A 23150-nucleotide genomic window follows, 5' to 3' on the forward strand; every position below is an offset into this window, starting at 1 on the left:
TGATTCTAGTTGCATAACCCGACTATTCAATCTAAAATTAGTCATTGTTCCTTTATGAAATCTCAATGAATTATCGGAAATACCTAACGTGTTCTAGTTCACCGCACCTTATACAAGTTGGATAACTTGAATATCTTATTAAAAATTAGTGATTATTTCTATTTAAAATTTCAATGAAGTAGCGAAAATACCTTTACTGATGAATTTTCATTTTTTACGTTAGTGTGGATAGTTCAGTTGAGAGAGCGTTAGATTGAAGATTTGAAGGTCTCGTGTTCGATCCATGTTCACCACACATGGTTCACGTTGCACAATTTGACTATTCAATCTAAAATTAGTGATCATTTCTTTCTAAAATTTCAATTAATTAGCGGAAATACCTTTACTTAAAAACTTTCATTTTTAATGTTAGCGGGGATAGCTTAGTTTGGATAGCGTCAGATTTAAGATTTGAATGTCCCGTGTTCGATCTCTACGTTCACCGCACTTGTTTCTATTTGCATAACCTGACTATTCAATAAAAAATTAGTCATTATTTCTTTTTAAAATCTCAATGAATCAGCAGAAATATCTTTACTCATGAATTTTTATTTCTAATGATTGCGGGTTGAGCTCAGTTGGGAGAGCGTCAGATTGAACATCTGAAGGTCACGTGTTCGATCCAACTGGCATAGGTTGACCATTATTCATTTTTTATGTTATCTGGGATGGCTTAGTTGGGAGAGCATTAGATTGAATATTGGAAGGTCTTGTGTTTGATCTGCATTATTCATTGCACCTTATAGTTTAGTTTATTATTATTTCTTTTTAAAATATAATGAATTAGTGGAAATAGCTTTACTTATGAATTTTTACTTTTAATGTTAGCAGGGATAGCTCAGTTGGGAGAGTGTCAAACTAAAGATTTGAAGGTCACGTGTTTAATCTCCACGTTCACTGCACCTGTTTCCATTTGCATAAGCTGACTATTCAATAAAGAATTATTTATTTTTAAAATATAATGAATTAGCAGAAATACCTTTACTTATTATTTTTTTTTAATTTAAAATATAATGAATTAGCAGAAATACCTTTACTTATGATTTTTTTTTCAAATATTAGCAAAGATAACACAGTTTTGAGAGCATCAGACTGAAAATCGGAAGGTCACGTGTTCGAATCCACGTTCACCACACCTGATTCACGTCACATAACTTGACTCCTGACTATTCAATTTAAAATTAGTGATTATTTCTTTTTAAAATATCAATGAGTTTTCATTTTTAATGTTTGCTGGGATAGCTTAGTTGGGAAAGCGTCACTGTAGATCTCAGAGTCACTTGATCCACGTTCATCCCATCCCACGTGATTCAAGTTAACTAAGTTGTATAACTGGACTATTCAATCTAAAATTAGTGACTATTTCTTTTTAAAATCTCAATAAATAGTGAAATCTAAATTTAGTGATTATTTCTTTTTAGAATTTAAGAATTTTCATTTTAATGTTAGCATGAATAGCTGAATTTGGAGTGGGAGTGGGTCTGTAGTTTAAAATTTCAATGAATTAGCCTAAATAATTTTACTCATGAATTTTTATTTTAATGTTAGTCTGGATAGCTGAAGTGGGAGTGGGTCTGTAGATCTAAAGATAGCGTGGATTCCTAATTCTTTATTTCACTATAAATGCTCTATAAGAATTCTTTATTTGACTATAAATGCTCTCTAAGATATTTAGTAAAATGACTCATCTTATTGCATGGAACAATAAAATTGATGTTCCCGTAGGCGATGATTTTTCTGATTCGAGGACGAATCCTTTTGAAGAAGGGGATGATGATAAGAATCACGTGTTCCAACTGGACCTATTACACAACCCAAGGCCAAGAAGATTCAACAAGCATTCATACTTCATCTACAAAATTGGATAGGCTAGGTTCAACCATCCTTTCATGTGTTACAAGCTGATTCGTTTGAGTCAAGACCATTTGGAGATTCAAAAGTAAATATTTGCACGGTTGAAGTAGTGGATGAAGTTGCAATCATCATTTCATGAGTGGTTAGAAAACTTTATTTATTATTTTAATTTCATAAAGTTTGTAATGCTCAAATTGACTTCGTTTTCTGTGGAGATTTAAAGGGACCGAGATTAAATCACGAACACTAACTTCTTTGTTGGGAGACTATAAATACCCACAAATTATTATGTAAAAGCATATTTGTGATCAATGAAATTGATCTCTCAAGTTGAGACGATCCCCCTCATAGAAATCTGAGCATATCTTTGTCATTTCTAAGTTTCATGCAATTCTTGTGGTAGATTCATCTTAGTCATTCAATCAAGCCTTGATATTTTGAAATGACTCAGTTTAGAATAAAGTTCCAAATCTTGTTTCTCAATCTTCCATCTCATTATCTAATTTTAGCTTTGACTCAATTTAGAACAAGGGTTCTTGCTTCTACAAAAGCTTGGCTCGTTGGGCTGAAGATTACGATTGGTCTATCATCCTTCAACGGATTTTCTATCCCCATGACTTGCTCTGATGTGGTCGTTCTTCTAACGCCGATGACACGTCCAGTTGTCGAGATTGGTAATGTGAGTTTGTAACCCATCCATTGAGGTTCTTGGAATGATTCTATAGCTTATCATTTCCATGTTGGGAACTGGATCATGGGTCTTGGGCGAAGGAATCCTTGATTTACCGCCCTTCTAGTTGAAGGAAGTGTCATAAGGCTAGTTTTTTTTCAATTTTTTTCAATTTTATCGATTTTTTTTAGTGATTTTTTTGTATTTTATTTCAATTTTGTCAAACTCAATCAGGTGCTCATCTCAATCATTTCAACCCTGTTGGCGTTCAATAAGAGAGACCTTGGAAATAACCTGTAACTATTCAACTGGATTATCACATTAACAATTTGAATCAAATAAAGTGACATTAACCATTTGAATCACCTCAACCCCACTTGTTGAACTTGACCAAATGTCTATAACATAACACTAACAAAGGTACAAAGTAACACAAACAAAGGTACAAAGTAACACTAACAAAGGTACAAAGTTCATAAAAGTCTTTTTAATCTAAAATACCATTGAACTTGACCATTATAGTGCCTCTCAAACGTAGGTAAAGTTTAAATTCGAGTCGACTTGTCAAACTCACTCGGGTGCTCATCTCAACCATGATGGCGTTCAACAAGAGAGACCTCGAAAATAGCCGGATTATCGCATTAACCATTTGAATCACCTCAACCCCACTTGTTGAAATTGAAACAAATATCTATAACATAACACTAACATAGGTACGATGTTCATAAAAGTCTTTAATCTACGATACTATTGAACTTGACCATTAAAGTGCCTCTCAAAATGAGGTAAAGTTTAAATATAATTGGTGACAAAAGATGAAACTATAAAATAAAAAGAAATAAGAAAATAATATTCAATTTCAGAGAATCAAACCAGAATCTCCTAAGTGAAAGCCAAATATCCAAACCGTTGGACAACAATGAATTTTTTGTGTAGTTGTCCTAAAGTCTTTTGTCTAATCGCTCAAGAGTTTTACTATGATGTTTTGGGTAATGTCTAACTCTTCGACACGTCCTTTCATGTGTGTGATAGAGTTCTCAGAATTACCGCGACGTTTGAAGCTGTTCGATCGTGTGGCTCTTTCTTCAAAAGGGTCAACATCAAACTTCGATCGTGTGGCTCTTTCTTCAAAAGGGTCAACATCAACATCAGGTCTTTGATTGGCAACCCATCCAGAAGAGTGTCGATTGCATCGATTCCATTCACCTTCGAGCGCCATGGGTTTATGGTGCATGACCAATATTTTAAACCATTCACCTTCGAGCGCCACCATAGTTTTGCATCGTCCATGAGATGCATTGCGACCAACGCAACTCTTAGGTCCTATGAGCAAGTTCCTGTAACCTTCAAGCATTGTTCTACGTCAAAAATAAAGCTTTTTAATTCATTAGCATCCCGAATTCCATTTAAGGGGTTATGTTCTTGAATTTTAAGTTTGTTAAGCCCACATGAACTTGGCTTGAGGTGTGGTTCTCTACAGCCCAACTTGTCAAACTCACTCGAGTGCTCATCTCAACCATGATGTCGTTCAACAAGAGAGACCTCGAAAACGACTGGATTATCGCATTAGCCATTTGAATTGAACAAAATATCTATAACATAACTCTATTCCATTGCCCAGAATCGAAATTGAGTCTCCTGGGTGAAAGCCAGATCTCCTGACCGCTAGACGACAATGGATTTTTGGTGTAGATGTCCTGAAGTCTTTTGTCAGATCGCTGAAGAGTTTTAGCACGATCTTTTGCTTATTGAGTAACTATTTGACACGTCCTTCCCTGTGTGTGTTAGAGTTCTCAGGGCTACCGCGACGTTTCGAGCTATTCGATTGTGTGGCTCTTTCTTCAAAAGAGTCAATATCAAATGTTAGGTCTTTGATTGGCAACCCATCTAGGGGAGCGTTGATTGCATCAATTCCATCAACGATCTTCCCATGAGTTTATGGTGCATGACAAATTTTTTATACCATTCACCTTCGAGCACTACCATAGTTTTGCATCGTCCATGAGATGCATTGCGGCTAACGTAACTCTCAGGTCGTATGAGAAAGTTCCTGTAGCACTCAACTCTCAGGTCGTATGATAGAGTTCTTAGAGCTGCCACGACATTTTGAGGTGTTCGATCGTGTGGCTTTTTCTTCAAAAGAGTCAACATCAAACGTCAGGTCTTTAATTGGCAACCCATCAAGGGGAGAGTCGATTGCATCGATTCCATCAACGGTCTTCCCATGAGTTTATGGTGCATGACCCATTTTTTATATCATCCACCTTCAAGCGCCACCGTCCATGAGATGCATTGTGGCCAACGTAACTCTTAGGTCCTATGAGCAAGTTCCTGTAACCTTCAAGTATTGTTCAACGTCAAAAATAAAGATTTTTTAATTCCTTACCATCCTGGTTCCCATTTAAGGGTTTGTGTTTTTGGATTTTCAGTTTGTTAAGCCCAACATGAGCTTGACTTGGGGTGTGGTTCTCTACGACTCTCCTTGTCAAACTCACTCTGGTGCTCATCTCAGTCATCTCAGCCATGATGGCGTTCAACAAAAGAGACCTTGAAAATGACCTTGTCACATTAACCATTTGAATGACCTCAACCTCACTTGTTGAAATCGAACAAAATATCTATGACATAACACTATTAAAGGTTCAAAGTTCATAAAAGTCTTTTTAATCTAAGATACTATTGAACTTGACCATTATACTGCCTCTCAAACCAACTTCATAAAAGTCTTTTGAATTTAAGATATTATTGAACTCATCCATTATAGTGCTTCTCTAGGTAAAGTTTAAATATAATTGGTGACAAAAGATGAAACTATAAAATAAAAGAAATAAGAAAATAAAATTTCATTGTCGAGAATCAAACTCGAGTCTCCTCGATGAAAGCCAGATCTTCTGTGTAATGTCTAACTCTTGGACACGTTTTTTTTATGTGTGTGATAGAGTTCTCAGAGATACTGCCACGTTTCTTGTTGTTCGATAAGTGGCTCTTTCTTCAAAAGAGTCAACATCAAACATTAGGTCTTTGATTGGAAACCCATACAGGGGAGCGTCGAGTGCTTCAATTCCATCAATGGTCTTCCCATAATCTTTTGGTGCATGACCAGTTTTTTGTACAATTCACCTTCAAGCGCTACCATAGTTTTGCATCGTCCATGAGATGCATCGTCCATGAAATAGTTTTACATAGTAACGTTGCTTTTTTCTCCTATTGGTGGATTAATAATAGGTCGATTATACCTATAGGGTAGTTGTAAGCGTGACAACAAGACTAATTTTGTTTTTTAGTTAAAAATTTGAATTATAACAATCTGCCTAAAACCATTGGACTAATTTTGCTTCATTTCTAAATGCAGGCAGACAAAGTAGAAAAATGAAAACATGTAAATTGTAAGCTACATCCTCAAGATTCTTATGTCACAAAATCCTAAATATCTCGTCATCAATAATAGTGAAAAAAAAAATTTAAAGCTATTCATGTCATAAATAAGGAAAAATTAAATAGAAATAAAATAGTAATAACGAATAGTTTCTTTTGGAGATATGGGGTATCGATCCGATCCCCGTACCTCTCGCATGCTAAGTAAGCAATCTACCATTTAAGCTACATTCCCACAACACTTATATCAGAAACCCTAAATGTCCCGTCATCAATTCTAGTGAAAATAAAAAAATATCTCCGCTAATTATGTCATAAATAAGGAAAGGTTGAATAAAAGTAAAATATTAATAACAAATAGTTGAAAATGAAAAAATATCTCCGCTAATTATGTCATAAATAAGGAAAGGTTGAATAAAAGTAAAATATTAATAACAAATAGTTTCTTTTGGAGATGGGGATATCATTTGCCTCTCATGCTAAATGAGCTCGACCATCTAAGCTACATCTCCACAATTCTTGCATCATAAAACCCTAAATTTCCATTTCCCATCATAAGCTACATCCCCCACAATTCTTGCATCATAAAACCCTAAATTTCCCATCATAAGCTACATCCCCACAATTGTTGCATCATAAAACCCTATATCCCCACAATTCTTATGTCACAAAATCCTAAACATCTCGTCATCAGTAATAGTGAAAATGAAAACTATCCCACCTCATTATGTCCTAAATAAGAAAAAATTGAAAAGAAATAATATATTTAGTAATCGATTCAGTTGGAGATGCAAGGTATTGATCCCCGTACTTTTCACATGGGAAATGAACGCTCTACCATTTGAACTACATCCCTATGATTCTTACATCAGAAAACCCTAAACGACCCTTCATCAATAATTGTGAAAATAAAAAAGTATCTCTGCATATTATGTCATAAATAAGGAAATATTGAATAGAAATAAAATATTAATAATAAATAGTTTCTTTTGGAGATGCAAGGTATCGATCCTCGTACCTCTCGTATGCTAAGTCGTACCTCTCGCATGCTAAGCGAAGCTACATCCCCACAATTGTTGCATCACAAAACCCTAAATTTTCCATCATCAATAATAGTGAAAATGAAGAAATATCACTACTCAACCTGTCACGAATAAGGAAAAATTGAAAAGAAATAATTTTCAATAATATATTTAACAATAGATAGTTTTATTTTGGAGATGCGTGGTATCTATCCCCGTAACTCTCGCATGCAAAGCAAGCGGTCTACCATTTGAGCTACATCCCCACGATTCTTATGTCACAAAATCCTAAACGTCTCGTCATCAATAATAGTGACATGAAAAACTATCCATGCTCATTAAGTCGTAAATAAGAAAAAAATTGAAAAGAAATAATATATTTAGTGATCGATTCATTTGGAGATGCAAGGCATCAACCCCATACTTTCCACATCAGAAGTGAGCGCTCTACTGTCTGAACTACATCCCCACGATTCTTACATCAAAAAACCCTAAACCTCCCGTCACAATAATTGTAAAAATGAAAAAATATCTACGCTTATTATTTCGTAAATAAGGAAAGATGGAATAATATATTTAGTGATAATGAAAAAATATCTCAGCTCATTATTTCGTAAATAAGGAAAGATGGAATAATATATTTAGTGATAATGAAAAAATATCTCCGCTCATTATTTCATAACTTTAGTGCTCGATTCATTTGGAGATGCAAGGTATCGATCTCCGTACTTTCCACATCGGAAGCGAGCGCTCTACCATCTGAGCTACATCCCCACGATTCTTACATTAAAAAATCCTAAACCTCCCGTCATCAGTAATTATGAAAATGAAAAATATCTCGGCTCATTATTTCATAAATAAGGAAAGATGTAATAGAAATAAAATATTAATAACATAGTTTACATATGTGTCACTTGTGTTATTTTGATGTATTTATTTACTTGGTAAATGTCTTTCACACTACAATCTTGAAGGGGCATTTTGAGAATCGAACTTTCATACCACTAGACCAAAGTTATACCACTTGAAATGTATGTATTGCAGGAAACACATGAAGTCCTCGGATGTAGAATTTGTCTTGGAGAATAAAGCGGGATGGGATGTTAAGAAAGACTATGAGTATTAAGAGCATGATGGTAAGTATAAAATTCGAATATGAAGTCCTTAAATAAGAAAAGACTTAGACATAGGGGCATTTCAAGAATTGAACTCAAAACCTCTTACAGCCCAAGTGAGAATCATACCACTAAACCAAATGACTTTTCGTGAACACCCAATATTTTTAGCTTCTACTCAAATATATTTTTCTCTTAGTAGTTGGAGGGCTATAAAACGAAAAGTTGAATTGTTATAATATACAAGGGTTATCAAATAAACCAACAACCCAACAAAAGAAACAAACTAATCAATTTTGGTTGGATTGAATTCGGTTCAGTTCATCAGTTTGTTTGGTTTAATTTTTCTATTTTGCCTCGTATGACAAGAAAATAAAGTTGTATTGAATGCACCTTAGTTTCATTTATGACAAACTCATATGAAACATAATTGCATTAATAGTACTCAGAGTTGGAGTCTATAAGCATTTCATGAACTTCAGTGCAATTCATGCTTCATTAGAGATGAGATAAACTTTAGTTTGGTAAGGGGAACTTTAAATTACTTCATGTGGAGCTTCATTTACTATATGCTAGTTACAATCTTTAGGATTGAATAATTGGACACGAATTCATGGATTTACGGAAATTTTTGTGTAATTATCAACTACAACTTATGTTTTCAAATTTTTAGGACATATTTAGGTAGTTGTTTTTATGAGTCGTAAACTTGTTTCTTTGCATAATATGGATTTAGTTGAACTATTATTATCGATAAGATGGAGAAAGAAATTGTCTTTGAATTGACTAATAGACCTAGGTTCATCGTTGTTGTCTTTTAACTTGTGATTTTGCAAAAAGCTTAACTAATATGAACTGTCATGTAACAAGAACTTTAAGGTAAATCAAGAATATACCCTACACATCATTCAAGATGGCAATAAAATGGAGTTAAATTGAACGCACTTTAGTTTCATGTTTGGCGTGTTCAAGATAAAACATAATTGTATTAATGATATTGAGCCTGGAGTCTATAAGAATTTAATGATCTTAAGAGAACTTCCTGTTTTATTAGAGGATACCAAATTCCTATGGTACTAGGAACTTCCTGTTAAGGAACGGTAGGATTTGAAAGTTTTGAATTCTAGACAAAATTTATACCTAATTATTTCTTTTTATGACTAATTATAAATTAAGAGAAAAATATTTTTGTAAAGATAGATTTATCTCTAAAGTTTTCGTGACGAAACCATGTTTAGACTAGCAGTTTAAAGTCAGGAGATGCGGTCACAGGTGTGATTATTTTGGATGGGTTCGTAATAGAACTTACCGTTGAGATGAGGGAGCCTTCAAAGGTTGTGCACTCACAGATGGGGTTGTTATGTAGCGTTACTCTGTCTTTGCGTTTGAGTTTTTTTGTATTTTTTTTTTTTTTTGTAATTGTATTCGAAACACTTTTTTTTTTTGGATAAATTTGAACAACACCGTCTTATAATTTAATTTAATTTTATATTTAATGTTGTGTTTTTTTTCTCAATCTCATTTTAATTTTACAACATTTTCTTATTTTATATTAATTTACTTTTATTTTTATTTGTTTTCACTCTCAATTTTAGTTTCTATTTGAGTTTTGAACCCTTGAAATTTGGGTTGTGACAGATTGGTATCAGAGCAGCTAGATTTTAAATTATATAGATTTTTTCTTAGGATAAAGAGTCGTATATCTCTATGACTCAGCTCGATGACACGTCTCTCCGTGACCAAGTAAGCAGTCTAACCCTATTTTGTAGTATATGATATATTGTAAAACTTGTATGAATTTATTGTATGTTTTGATTTTCGTGGTAGTTATAAAATGTCCTTGGACGTTAAAGAGTGAACGTTAACTATATAAGACAATACTAGATCAACGTTATAGTGTCTAGATCTGGTGAGGAGGAAAAGAGTGGTCATGAGATATCTGACTAGCCTTAGGAAAACAGAGAGTTGTCGTTGCACAGTGCGAGACCTCTAATCCATGAAATTTTGGTACCAGAAATGAAGAAACTGGAGATGGTCCCTTAACGTCTGTATGGACCATTTCCAATCGCACTTTCTTTGGTTCCCTGGCAGCGTCAACCAGATTAACCCTACGGCGTGACAATCCTTGAGCTTCCACTCCTCCGTGGTCATGGTATCCAGCTTCACCCCCAAAATGGGTTCCTGAATATCTTTCTCGTATAGATAATCTTCAATCTGCATCTTCAAGAAACTGATATCGAATCCATCAAACTTTTCAATTCCAGTCTTTGAACTTTCCATCTTCACAGATCGTGGTGAATCTCTCCTCGCTCTGATACCAGTTATTAGAATAACACAACAACGCACACACTTGATCTAAATGAACACAAAAAACATGATAGAGAATATGTAAGAAGAAATATTGACTAATGGTTTTGTATTAATGACTTCAGGTATGCAAAGAGAGGATATGGAGAATGAGAAATGTACAATTAGGAAGCACTAACAATGGTTATACATATGATTTCAGTTTATTATATATAACTTCACTATATGTAACCACCTACTATATATAATTATTTAGTATATATATCTGTATCAGATTTTTACTATAAATAGTCAGCCTTCATATCCAACATTCTAGAGCCCAAATAGTCAGGGATTGACATCCTGCTAGAACACAAAGTCATTTACATGCCCCTAGCAAAATGCATAGTAGTAACGGAGTCTAACCCAACGATCATTCAGACAAACATCCATCAACCAAGAGGGGTGAAAATGATGACAATAGTACAATTGAGAAAGAATCTTAGGCATGATGAATCTACACTTGCTGCCATTGTTGTATTTGAAAAGGGGGAGCTCAAGTGTGCCAACCTCAACAAAAACTTTTTTGCCACTACATGAATACCACGACCCAAAACAAGAAGGTCAGATATTGGGTTTAACCCCACCAAGAGAGATGAATCACAAGATTAGTTTTATGTCGCGTACCACAAATAGATGTCATGCGGCTCAGCCTGAGCTAGTTGATTTCTACAAATAGAAAAATGGCATGTTCACAGTCGGGTTTATTTGACCTCCAAAGGCTCTTGTCACTGATCACTCAAATGCTTCGTAAAGACACCAAGCCAACACCTCTACTGAAGAAGGGAGACAAAAACAAACCACTAAAGCAACACATGTTCACGCAAAAATACCATCCAGACGGATGAAGAGAAGGGTCGACCACGATAATTTCAAAGCAAATAGAGAGTTATGATAAGTTAAGGTTAGATCAACTTTGAGTTCAAAGCAACAAGAACCAAAGACTGGTGCGAAAATTCTATGGACTAGTCGAAGTTATCCACAAGATAAGGAAGACATCATTTAGGATCCAATTGCTCCTATGGATACAGACTAACCCTGTTGTCCACGTTAGTAACTTCAAATGTTATTATTCCGACCAAGAAAACATCAAGTAAAAGCAGGTCGTATGACGTCATGCAAAGAAGAAATTGTTTCAAGCGAAGAAAGTAGGAAAGACACCAACAGAGAAGACTTGAAGAGTTAACAAACCGTGAAGTGATTTTCAATAGCTCCTAGTAGGTTGGAAAAGACTCCTCAATACTGAGATCAACTAGAAGCGCGTCGCGAGACCTAAAGTCAGCCTCATCCTACAACGTTGAGTTTATGAAGAGCCGGTTGATAGAGATATTGACAAATTGTGTAAGGGCAGATATCGCGGTCATGATTGGCCGAGGCATGTTGCCTGTGGCTGCATGTTAGATGTCTCAGCTATTCCTGTAAACGATTTGTGGTTCATGGTGGCATGCTCATTCCAAATACGTTTTACTTGCTTTCATCTTAGATAGGCCTTTACTATTATTGTTGTGCCAATACGGGGTGTATGATTAGTCCTCAAAATCATATCTACACCCATCAGGACTAAAATGTCCCAAAATGTACTATAGGAGAACGTGACCAGTTGTTGTTTCTTCACTTTTAGTTTATAACATTGCTTTATTTGAAATTGTTTTTAATGTATTTCCTCGCTCAAGTTTTCTAAAATATTTCTTCTAAACGTGATTCGAGCATACACTACTATTGTTCGTTTAGTCTAAATTTTGCATGGTTGACTTGTTCATTGGATTAGAACAAATGTCACATAATCATTGTCTCACTACTGCAAGAGTGCGATTGTGACACTTGTCTTCGGTTTAGTTGTGGGCCGCATCTTCTGACTAGTTACGTGAGTTTGGCCTGGAGCATACGTGTAGGTTGAAAAAGAAATGGTTGGATGCAGACTGCGAATAAGGGTTGGGCAACGGAAGGTTTTTTTTTATTTTTTTTTACCACATATGGACTTTAGGCTAGTGAGTCTTAAATTTGAGTTCGTTTGAAAAACTTTTGTTCGTTTTTTAATTCAAACGAACCCAAATTTAACCTACTAGTTCCTTCTTCCTTGCACGACTCACTCCTATTCTCTTTTCTGCCTCTTCTTGCTCTCTGAAACTTTTTTTAAAGGCTATTGTTCATCGATTATTTGGGACCATCTTCCTTAAAAGGATTGTGACCACAGATGACCTATGTAGAAAATTTGTACCACCTTTCCTAAAACCTCTAGCGGACAACATACCCAAAACAGATGCGCTGACTAGATTGTGCTACACCTCGTCTGACCCCCCCCCCCCCCCCGGAGCATATGGATCCACCCAATCGATGAACACTCAATCCAAACTTGCCCATCCTTTTTGGCACAGGGCGCGAGAACCAATCCGAGTAATCTACTGTGGGGAGACCCCTTAAAGCAACAAGCGAGAATGGCTAGGTTGATAGTAGGGGTAAAGAAAAGGCGAGTATGAAAAGACATATCGCGTAACCGTCCCTGTAAGTAGCTTCATTCTTTCTTGATCTATGAACTGACTTTATGAAAAAAATCAGTCTTTCGGCTGAAAGTGTGACTTTTGGGTATGGATAACCAGGACCTCTTGGCTCGGGAGAAACCGGAGATGTTGGCTAAGAAAGCTAAGCAGGCAAGTACAGGACGGACAAAATGCACATACAAATTGATTGACATGATCCCTCTCCCTCTCTCTTTGGCTAGTTGGCTAGTTGCACAATAAGCGGGAAAGCATACCAGGTAGGGAAAGAAAGGCTGCTCGATCTTCTGTAAGGCCAACCCTCAACGGCGAGCTCACCAGGCAATGCTATAAGTCCGATAGAAGTCCAAGGTTTCGTCTACTACGGACCAGGAAACTCTCTAAGGAGCTAACGTGAAATGAGAAATACATTCGATTACGGCAACTAATAGATAGTGAACTTTTTGGTAGAAACTGAATGATCCCTTGGCTCGGGAAAGAAAAGGAAAAGGTAGTCGTACTCTTACCTTTTCCGTTGGACGATTGGAAAGTTTGAGCTGAAAGATTGAATCACACCTGATAAGAAAGGCGGGCTTAGCAGGTTTCTCCAAACGTATAAACAAAAAGAGGAAGCAACCAGTCCTAAAGAGGATACCGATACGCATACTTTCTTGCATGAAAGAACCTAGCTGAACCGGATCAAGGGTCCTAACCTAGTCCGACTGACCTTCTTTGGCTGGCCCCCGCCCCTTGTAACAAGGTCAACGCGTACGTGCTTTTTCCTTTTCTTTAGCGAGATAGCTTACCAGCTCTTTCGGCTCATAGTAGCAGTATGAAAAGCGAAATCCACATTGCCATACGAATCGACATCGGCCAAACCAAGAGCTCCTATTTTTTCTTTAACGAAAGCTGATCTAACAGTTTCGATAAAACCAACATCTTTTAAAGAAGGAGTCGCTCTGCCTTGATCACCGTGGACATATACAGCTCTTGCTTTACCTTTGCCTACCGTAAAAAGGAAAGTTCCCTCACGATAGGCCCTCCCAGCTCCCGAACGTATTTCTATCAATCGAGAGAGGTATAGAATAGTACAACAAACCAACAAGACAAGAATGGACTCATAAGAATGGCGGTCAGGAAAGCGATTTCATTTGTGCTATCCGCCAAGGAAATGATCAAGGAATTCTCTACACACGGCTGAGAGATGACCGTATTGTTGCACATCCTGAATAAAGTACCGTAGGCAAGCGAAGCTTTTTAAAATGAAAGCATGTAGAACTCAGATCCACTTTCTCTTCGATTTGTAAACTTCGGATTTGATCTTCCTTTCGTCTCCGGGTGACTGAGAGAGAATTTAGGCCTGGCGTGCATCCGATTCGGTCAACAATAAGGTACAAAGCGGATTGATTAAATGGGCTTGAAGTTCTATTATCGTTAGGTCGAAGATCTCTACTAGGTTTAGTGCACTTTGGTAGTTGCGAATGTTGCCGTAATCGAATGTCTCTCTCATTCGACATTCTCTCTTACCAAGAACTCATACTCGCCAGGGTTGAGGAGATAGTCCCTGAGCTAATTGGGTTTCGAGATTGCGTATACGCAAAAAGAGCTCTCTTTCGACTTTCTCCTCGGCGTTTTGTGCCCGGTTCTAGTTCAGGAAAGGGTCTGATCTCTTTCATTGGAGCACATTGATGCCGAAGGAGTCTTTGAAACCGGTGGAGAGGCTATGATGACTTCAGGCTATTCAAATAGCATGACCGATACCACAAAGAAAGGGTATCTAAGTCACACTAGTGGAATAGCTTTTTCATAATAATTATCTTGATATATGATACCAAAAACCTGCCTGATGACTGATAAGGTAAGGGGTTTCAAAAGGCAAAAGAATGACAATTCTACGTGTGTTAGAATAGGAGATCTTTTTTTTTTTCAGTGTGCGCGGTTTGCCTGCCTTCCTGACCACGGATAGGCTATGGGGCTTTGCACTTTGGCCACTGAGAATACCACATCAAGGTGACAGGATTCGAACCTATGGCTCTCTGAATCTTCTTGCCTTCCTGACAAGGATAGGCTATGGGGCTTTGCACTTCGGTCCCTGAGAATACCACGTCAAAGTGACAGGATTCGAACCTATGGCTCTCTGAAACTTCTTCATCGGTTATTTGGGCGCATCTTTCTTAAAAGAATTGTGACGACAGATGACCTATTTGACGACAGTGGACAACTTGCCTGCCTTTGTTGGGTTATATGTCCTAAAACTCATAGTTTGTAAACAAAAACATGTTCTATTTTCAATGAAGTTATTATTATTGTTTATTCAGTAAAGATTGTTATTGAAAAAAGTGAACTTTACGATCATTAATCTAAATCCAATAAAATAAGAACACTCTGGCTATAGTATGATTACTTGAACTATATGTAGAGACATAAGAGTGGATCAAGTTCAAGTATATATAGTCAAAATGATCTATAGTATAAGGATAAGGCTGAGTACCTTATTCTGGGGACACTATGGATGCGGCCCACTTTTGTATATGATATAAACAATGTGATCACTAAATTGTACATGTGGAGACATGTGAGTGGGGGCGTCCTATGCAATGAGTATTGCATAAGATGGGACCATGAAGAAAACCACTCTCACTTTATAATGTCGTTTACTGTTGAGACTGATTTTCTTTTCATTCGATAACCTAGGTAACTCGGATTTAATCCTAAGCTAACCATGAACTCCTGTTTATTCGGAATTATCCTTAGATTTGCATGGGTGAGAGTGGCTCTAGTTCGCCGACTCAATAGGCCTCCCATTTCAGGGGTAAGACTGGGTGAATGGCTGGGGACGTGGGGTGCAAGATGGAATTCACTCCTACCCACTTTTAGGGATTGAAGAGAGGTAGTTCCCTTAAGCACTGACTCCAGGTCTTGAACAAGGGGCCCCACCCTCCCATCGGCCTGAGAGGGATTCGGTTTACTGGTTGGACCACAAACCAATTGTTCATTAGAGAATCAGTGAGACATAAGGAACAAGAAGTAACTTTAGGGGTAAAACGGTAAATTGACCCAGGTCTAGTTACGAACAACCTGTGAAGGATCGACTTACTAATCATGGTTATATCAAATGGACAGAAATATATCTATAGTGAAGGGAGTGCAACTACTAGGCTATAGTGGAGTGTCCTAGTAGTTAACGAATGTTGGTTAACTAGGTTAATGAGTTTAACCTGTTAATCTTGGATCGTTGGAGCCCATGATCTACAGGTCCATTAGGTCCCTCTGCTAGCTCATATCGGACTAAACCATAGAACAGTGTGACAAGTGAGTTCGAAGTGTTCGAATTCAAATTAGAAAATATGCGCTACATATATACGATATATTTAACTGCATTTTTGTTTTATTTACGAATTAAACAAAAAGAGATAATATGAGATATTTAAATCTATTTAAATATCTTAATCAATTATGTGTCGGAATTGATTGGGATTGGCATTTGAATTAATATTAAATATTAATTAAATAGTTTAATTAATCATTTAATGTTACTTTAATTTGAAATTAATTATTCAAATTAATGGTTGAATTAAAATGAAGAAAGTCAAAATGTTACTTCATTTAATGGAAAAATACATGTTAGTGGAATTTTGAGGTGTCAAAATTTGGTTTAACCAAACTTTCATGCTTGCCAAATAAACCCCACAAGTTTGAGTGGAATTTTAAGTGTCAAAATTTGGTTAACTCAAACATGCATGCTTGCCACATAATCCCAAACATTTGAGTGTCAAAATTTGGTGAACTCAAATTTGAATTAACATGCAAACATGACTCTTTAGATAGAGTGATCATGGTACATTGAAGGTCTTCTTCTTGGTGAAAAACCTTGAGAAAAAACCTCTCACAAACACTCTCTTCATATATACAAAATCCCTCCCAAGTTTGGTGAAAAACCTTGATGTTCTAAAAGTGCCTAAGATCCAAATTGCTTCTGCATGTGTTATATTAACACCATCAACTTTAACGTTACTTAAATCTTGAGCTATTTTATCAGTTCAGGGTCTTAACTCACGGTTCTTTGGGTTTTTTTTTTTTTTTTATATATCCTTAATTCATACTTGGTTTAGGGTTCATATGAAAATCTAAGCAATTTCTACAAGTATTTCTTAACAAAAAGTCCAAGGTGGCTACTTGCCTCGTCGTCGACGTTTGGGACGTCCATTCTTGAGCTTCCAGTATCTGAATTACTTCAAATTTCCTTCCACATACTCCTTATTGTGTCTAGTTTCTGAAACCATAAGATTTTCTATGAGAATCGGTCTGGAATGGGGTTAAAATTGAGAAAACCCGAGAAAATGTCAAATTTTGAGAAATGGTGGAGGATTGCTCTCGAATTTGGAAGAAATCTGAGAGTAGGAGACCCAGAATCTAAACGCTTATTGCCTTTGATTGGGGGATCGACCTTTCTCGATTCTTATTCCGTATTGTTGCTCCTACTTCATATTTTATAGGAGGAGCTTAAACCGACATTGAGAGCTCCAGAATCTTCGTTATTTAGAGATCGAACTTTTTGGATAATTTTTCAGAGATATCAACTCCAATCATATCCTTACCGATCTGGCTTTGAATACTAGTCGTTGGATGTGATGATCCGTGCGTGTTTGTTCTCGATCATATCAAATTTTGGAGGAGATCCGACGGTTGAAATTTGAGTTCGAAGGATTTTGCTCGGATGGTCACGGTAGATTCTCTGATTCTAATTAGAGTGGCATTTCTGTAGTTATCCATACTTCTAGGGGTATTTTGGTAATTTGCCACTTTCCGAATATTTTATTATTATTTTTCTCGAAAAATCCATATTTTTTCTACAAATTCCTCATCGCTTTTTGATCATTTTTCGCTTATTTTGAATCTTGAGATTCCTTCTAGATAAGGAATTACAAATCCGGAAAGATTCTTGATAATTGATAAAATGACTTTTTTGCCCTTTTCATTTACTTTTTCCTCTCCAATCCTTTCCAAAAGGCCTTTAACTCCTTGAAATCACTTGTTAGGGTACACGAGTGACTTGACAAAGTCCTTTGTTCTTACTTAATCCTTTAAGTTTTTTTTCTTAATATCCTTTGGGTCTTTCATGAGTGACTTATTCTTATCGGAGCAAATTTCCTTCATTTTTGGGGTGTTACATATACATATTCGTTACAAACACAAAATAAGAAGCAGACTCAAAAGAAGAACAAAAAATACTAGATTAAAAATAGAAGTTAGTCCATACCCCACACTCCAAAGTCCACTCATCCACGACCAACTCTCAGTTACTTAAAAAAAAATGATAAACATGGAGTGAGTAAAACTTAGTAAGTAGCCTACTAGAAGGTTTTTAATCGCGACCTTAAGCTAGGATATTACTTCTTGTTATGTTTTCAGGATCTTAGAACTTAGAGGTCATCGTGTTATGTATCATATACTGATCTTGAAAACCTTCCCCTAAAATAACTTTCAATTTTCTCCCCATGAACACATGAGTGGTGTCGTCATAATCATGTAATCCTACTGGTAAATCGTTGTGCAGGACATCTCGTTTAGCTGATGGGAAAGGTAGGCCTATCATAACATCCAGCTCATGATACATATTGCCGGACATCCTACCTAAAGAGGAATAGGGGCCTTTTAGTACACATCGTAATGCAGATAATGGTTACTTATGGGTATGGATCCTAGCAACTTATTTAGCATGTTATTCACATAGTTCTAGGTACTTGGTACATGGATTATTGATGAACCTAGGTTTATACATAATGTCATCGGTTAGGCTTTAGGAGTTGAGGTTTTTGCTTAGGAAAACATTAGAGGGTAACCTAACGTGGACTAATTCGTGTGAAAACCTACTAGCACTTTGAGGACCTCTTTCCTTCACCAAACTTATGGGTAAACTTATTTAGAAGGTGTAGGAACAAGTTTGGAAATGAATAGTGGACTATAGTTCTCGAATTCGAGGTAAACCCATGAACACGATACCCCAAAACAAAAAACTTGTATCTCTCGATTGGGTACTCGATTAAGCTTGCTTCTTGCCCCTAATAGTCTACCCTAATTCATAATTTATAGACGAATTTTCCACTTTGAAACGTCTAGAATTTCTATAATTTCATTCTTTATTTTTCTGAATCTTCTGCCAGAAAAGTCTTCTCCGATCAGAGCCTTCCTTTTTTAAGCACCTTGTTATTCTTATTCTATAAAAAATTTAATGATTCGGGAAGTTTATAAAAATTAGAAAAAGTACCATTTTCTTAATGTTTTTTCAATTTTACTTGTTCTTTGCTTCTAGATACAACCTAGTAGGGATTATACACTGTCTCTTATTGGCGACCTTGAGTGTTGCAAATTCTCCTCTCCTTTGAAAACTTTCCATCCAAAGTGCTTATTCTAAAATAGGTCAGGGTACAAGGTTCTTATTTGCCTTTTGTTTCCCAAGTGGATTCTTCTACTCTATGATTCTTCCATAGGACCTTAACGAGAGAGATTTCCTTGTTTCTCAATCATTTGACTTTCTTGTCTATTATTTGAATCGGGTCTTCTTTATATGTTAGGTCATCTCTCAAGAAGAGAGTTTCATGAGCCAGTACGTGCGAACGATCTAGGGTATACTTCCGTAGTATGGATACATGAAAGATATTATGTATTGCAGACAAGTTTGGGCATTGCCCGATTCTATGGGCCACAGATCCAATCCTTTCTAATATCTCAAAGGGACGGATAAACCTAGGGCTTAGCTTCCCCTTTTCACCCTACCTGAGCACCCCTCTCATGGGGTGCTACCTTTAGGAATATATGATCCCCTACCTACAATTCCATGTCCTTGCGCCTTAGGTCTGCATAGCTTTTCTCTCGGCTTTGTGCGGTCTGTATCCTAGCTTTAATCTTCTGGACTGCGGCGTTGGTAATTTGCACCAGCTCTGGCCCAATAGTTGTCATTTGCCCCCCTTCTTCCGAAAAGATAGGGGATCGAAATCTTCGTCCATAAAGAACCTCGTATGTGGCCATTTTTATGGTGGCTTGGCAAGTATTATTATAAGCGAATTTCATAAGGGGTAGGTACTTATCCTAGCTTCCTGCAAAATCCATCACATATACCCTCAACATGTCTTCCAATATTTACTTGAGCATTTCTGTTTGACCATCTATTTATGGGTGGAATGTCATACTATAACTGCGTACCCAATGCCTTTTGTTGAATTTTCCAGAAGCGAGATTGAAATCTGGCATCTCGGTCTAATACTATTGCCTTTTGTTGAATTTCCAGAAGTGTACCCAATACCTTTACTGATGAATATTCATTTTTAATGTTAGCAAGAGTAGCTTAGTTGGGAGATTGTTAGACTGAAGATTTGAAGGTCACACGTGTTTTATCCACGTTCAATGCACCTAATACAAGTTTATTACCTGACTATACAATCTAAAAACATAACTTGCTTATTCAATCTAAAATTAGTGATTATTTCTTTTTTAAACATAATGAATTAGCGGAAATACCTTTACTTATGATTTTTCATTTTTAATATTAGCGGGGATAGCTCTGTTGGGAGAGCGTCAGACTGAAGATTTGAAGGTCGTGTTTGATCTCCACGTTCACCGCAACTTATTCTAGTTGCATAACCCGACTATTCAATCTAAAATTAGTCATTGTTCCTTTCTGAAATCTCAATGAATTATCGGAAATACCTAACGTGTTCTAGTTCACCGCACCTTATACAAGTTGGATAACTTGAATATCTTATTAAAAATTAGTGATTATTTCTATTTAAAATTTCAATGAAGTAGCGAAAATACCTTTACTGATGAATTTTCATTTCTAACAGTAGTGTGGATAGTTCAGTTGAGAGAGCGTTAGATTGAAGATTTGAAGGTCTCGTGTTCGATCCACGTTCACCACACATGGTTCACGTTGCACAATTTGACTATTCAATCTAAAATTAGTGATCATTTCTTTCTAAAATTTAAATTAATTAGCGAAAATATCTTTACTTAAAAACTTTCATTTTTAATGTTAGCACGGATAGTTCAGTTTAGAGAGCGTCATATTTAAGATTTGAAGGTCACGTGTTCAATCTCCACGTTCACCGCACCTGTTTCTATTTGCATAACCTAACTATTCAATAAAAAAATTAGTCATTATTTTTTTTGAAATCTCAATGAATCAGCGAAAATATCTTTACTGATGAATTTTCATATTTAATGATTGCGGGGATAGCTCAGTTGGGAGAGCGTCAGACTGAAGATCTGAAGGTCACGTGTTCGATCCACGTTCACCGCACTTGGTTCACATTGCATAATTTGACTATTCTTTCCAAAATTAGTGATTATTTATGTTTAAAATATAATGAATTAGTGGAAATACCGTTTTTTATCCAACTGGCATATGCATAACTTGCCTATTCAATCTAAAACTTGTGATTATTAATTTTTTATGTTATCTGGGATGGCTTAGTTGGGAGAGCATTAGATTGAATATTGGAAGGTCTTGGTTCTATCTGCATTCATTGCACCTTATAGTTTATGTTCATAAAAGTCTTAATCTAAGATACTATTGAACTTGACCATTAAAGTGCCTCTCAAGAAGAGGTAAAGTTTAAATATAATTAGTGACAAAAGATGAATTTTTGAACAACAATGAATTTTTGTCTAATCGCTCAAGAGTTTTACTATGATGTTTTGGGTAATGTCTAACTCTTCGACACGTCCTTTCATGTGTGTGATAGAGTTCTCAGAATTACCGTGACGTTTCGAGCTGTTCGATCGTGTGGCTCTTTCTTCAAAATGGTAAACATCAAACATCAAACATCAGGTCTTTGATTGGCAACCCATCCAAAGGATTGTCGATTGCATCGATTGGATCAATAGTCTTCCCATGAGTTTATGGTGCATGACCCATTTTTTATAGCATTCACCTTCGAGCGCCACCATAGTTTTGCATCGTCCATGAGATGCATTGCGACCAACGTAACTCTTAGGTCCTATGAGCAAGTAACAGTAACCTTCTAGTATTGTTCTACGTAAAAAATAAAGCTTTTTAATTCCTTAGCATCCCGGTTTACATTTAAGGGGTTGTGTTCTTGGATTTTAAGTTTGTTAAGCCCACATGAACTTGGCTTGAGGTGTGGTTCTTTACAGCCCAACTTGTCAAACTCACTCGAGCGCTCATCTAAACCATGACGTCGTTCAACAAGAGAGACCTCGAAAACGACAGGATTATCGCATTAACCATTTGAATCACCTTCTCATCTCAACCATGACGTCGTTCAACAAGAGAGACTTCGAAAACGACTGGATTATCGCATTAACCATTTGAATAACCTGCTCATCTCAACCATGATGTCGTTCAACAAGAGAGACCTCGAAAACGACTGGATTATCGCATTAACCATTTGAAATTGAACAAAATATCTATAACATAACTCTGACAAAGGTACGAAGTTCATAAAAAGTCTTTTTAGTCTAAGATAGAAACTGTAAAATAAAATGAAATAAGAAAATAACATTCCATTGCCGGGAATCAAACCCGGGTCTCCTGGGTGAAAGCCAGATATCCTAACCGCTGGACGACAATGGATTTTTGGTGTAGATGTCCTGAAGTATTTTGTCAGATCACTGAAGAGTTTTTGCATGATCTTTTGCTTAATGTCTAACTCTTCGACACGTCCTTCCCTATGTGTGTTAGAGTTCTCAGGGCTACCGCGACGTTTTGAGCTGTTCGATTGTGTGGCTCTTTCTTCAAAAGAGTCAATATCAAATGTTAGGTCTTTGATTGGCAACCCATCCAGGGGAGCGTCGATTGCATCGATTCCATCAACGATCTTCCCATGAGTTTATGGTGCATGACCCATTTTTTATACCATTCACCTTCGAGCACTACCATAGTTTTGCATCGTCCATGAGATGCATTGTGGCTAATGTAACTCTCAGGTCGTATGAGAAAGTTCCTGTAGCCCTCAACTCTCAGGTCGTATAATAGAGTTCTTAGAGCTACCACGACATTTCGAGGTGTTCGATCGTGTGGCTTTTTCTTCAAAAGAGTCAACATCAAACGTCAGGTCTTTAATTGGCAACCCATCAAGGGGAGCGTCGATTGCATCGATTCCATCAACGGTCTTCCCATGAGTTTATGGTGCATGACCCATTTTTTATATCATCCACCTTCGAGCGCTACCGTCCTTGAGATGCATTGTGGCCAACGTAACTCTTAGGTCCAATGAGCAAGTTCCTGTAACCT

At 36.6% G+C, this 23150-nt stretch overlaps 2 non-coding genes across 2 annotated transcripts; one reads left to right on the forward strand and one right to left on the reverse strand.

Annotated features, from left to right (window-relative positions):
• Positions 1-21121: 21121 nt before the first annotated feature.
• On the forward strand, positions 21122-21194 carry TRNAF-GAA (transfer RNA phenylalanine (anticodon GAA)). Its single transcript has one exon. It is a non-coding gene; the product is annotated as a tRNA-Phe (tRNA).
• Positions 21195-22418: 1224 nt separating this feature from the next.
• On the reverse strand, positions 22419-22490 carry TRNAE-UUC (transfer RNA glutamic acid (anticodon UUC)). The gene has a single exon. It is a non-coding gene; the product is annotated as a tRNA-Glu (tRNA).
• Positions 22491-23150: the final 660 nt, after the last annotated feature.

Source organism: Cucurbita pepo, unplaced genomic scaffold (genome assembly GCF_057944985.1).
Source record: "Cucurbita pepo subsp. pepo isolate OVF unplaced genomic scaffold, ASM5794498v1 scafford_2, whole genome shotgun sequence".
Taxonomy (NCBI): Eukaryota; Viridiplantae; Streptophyta; class Magnoliopsida; order Cucurbitales; family Cucurbitaceae; genus Cucurbita; species Cucurbita pepo.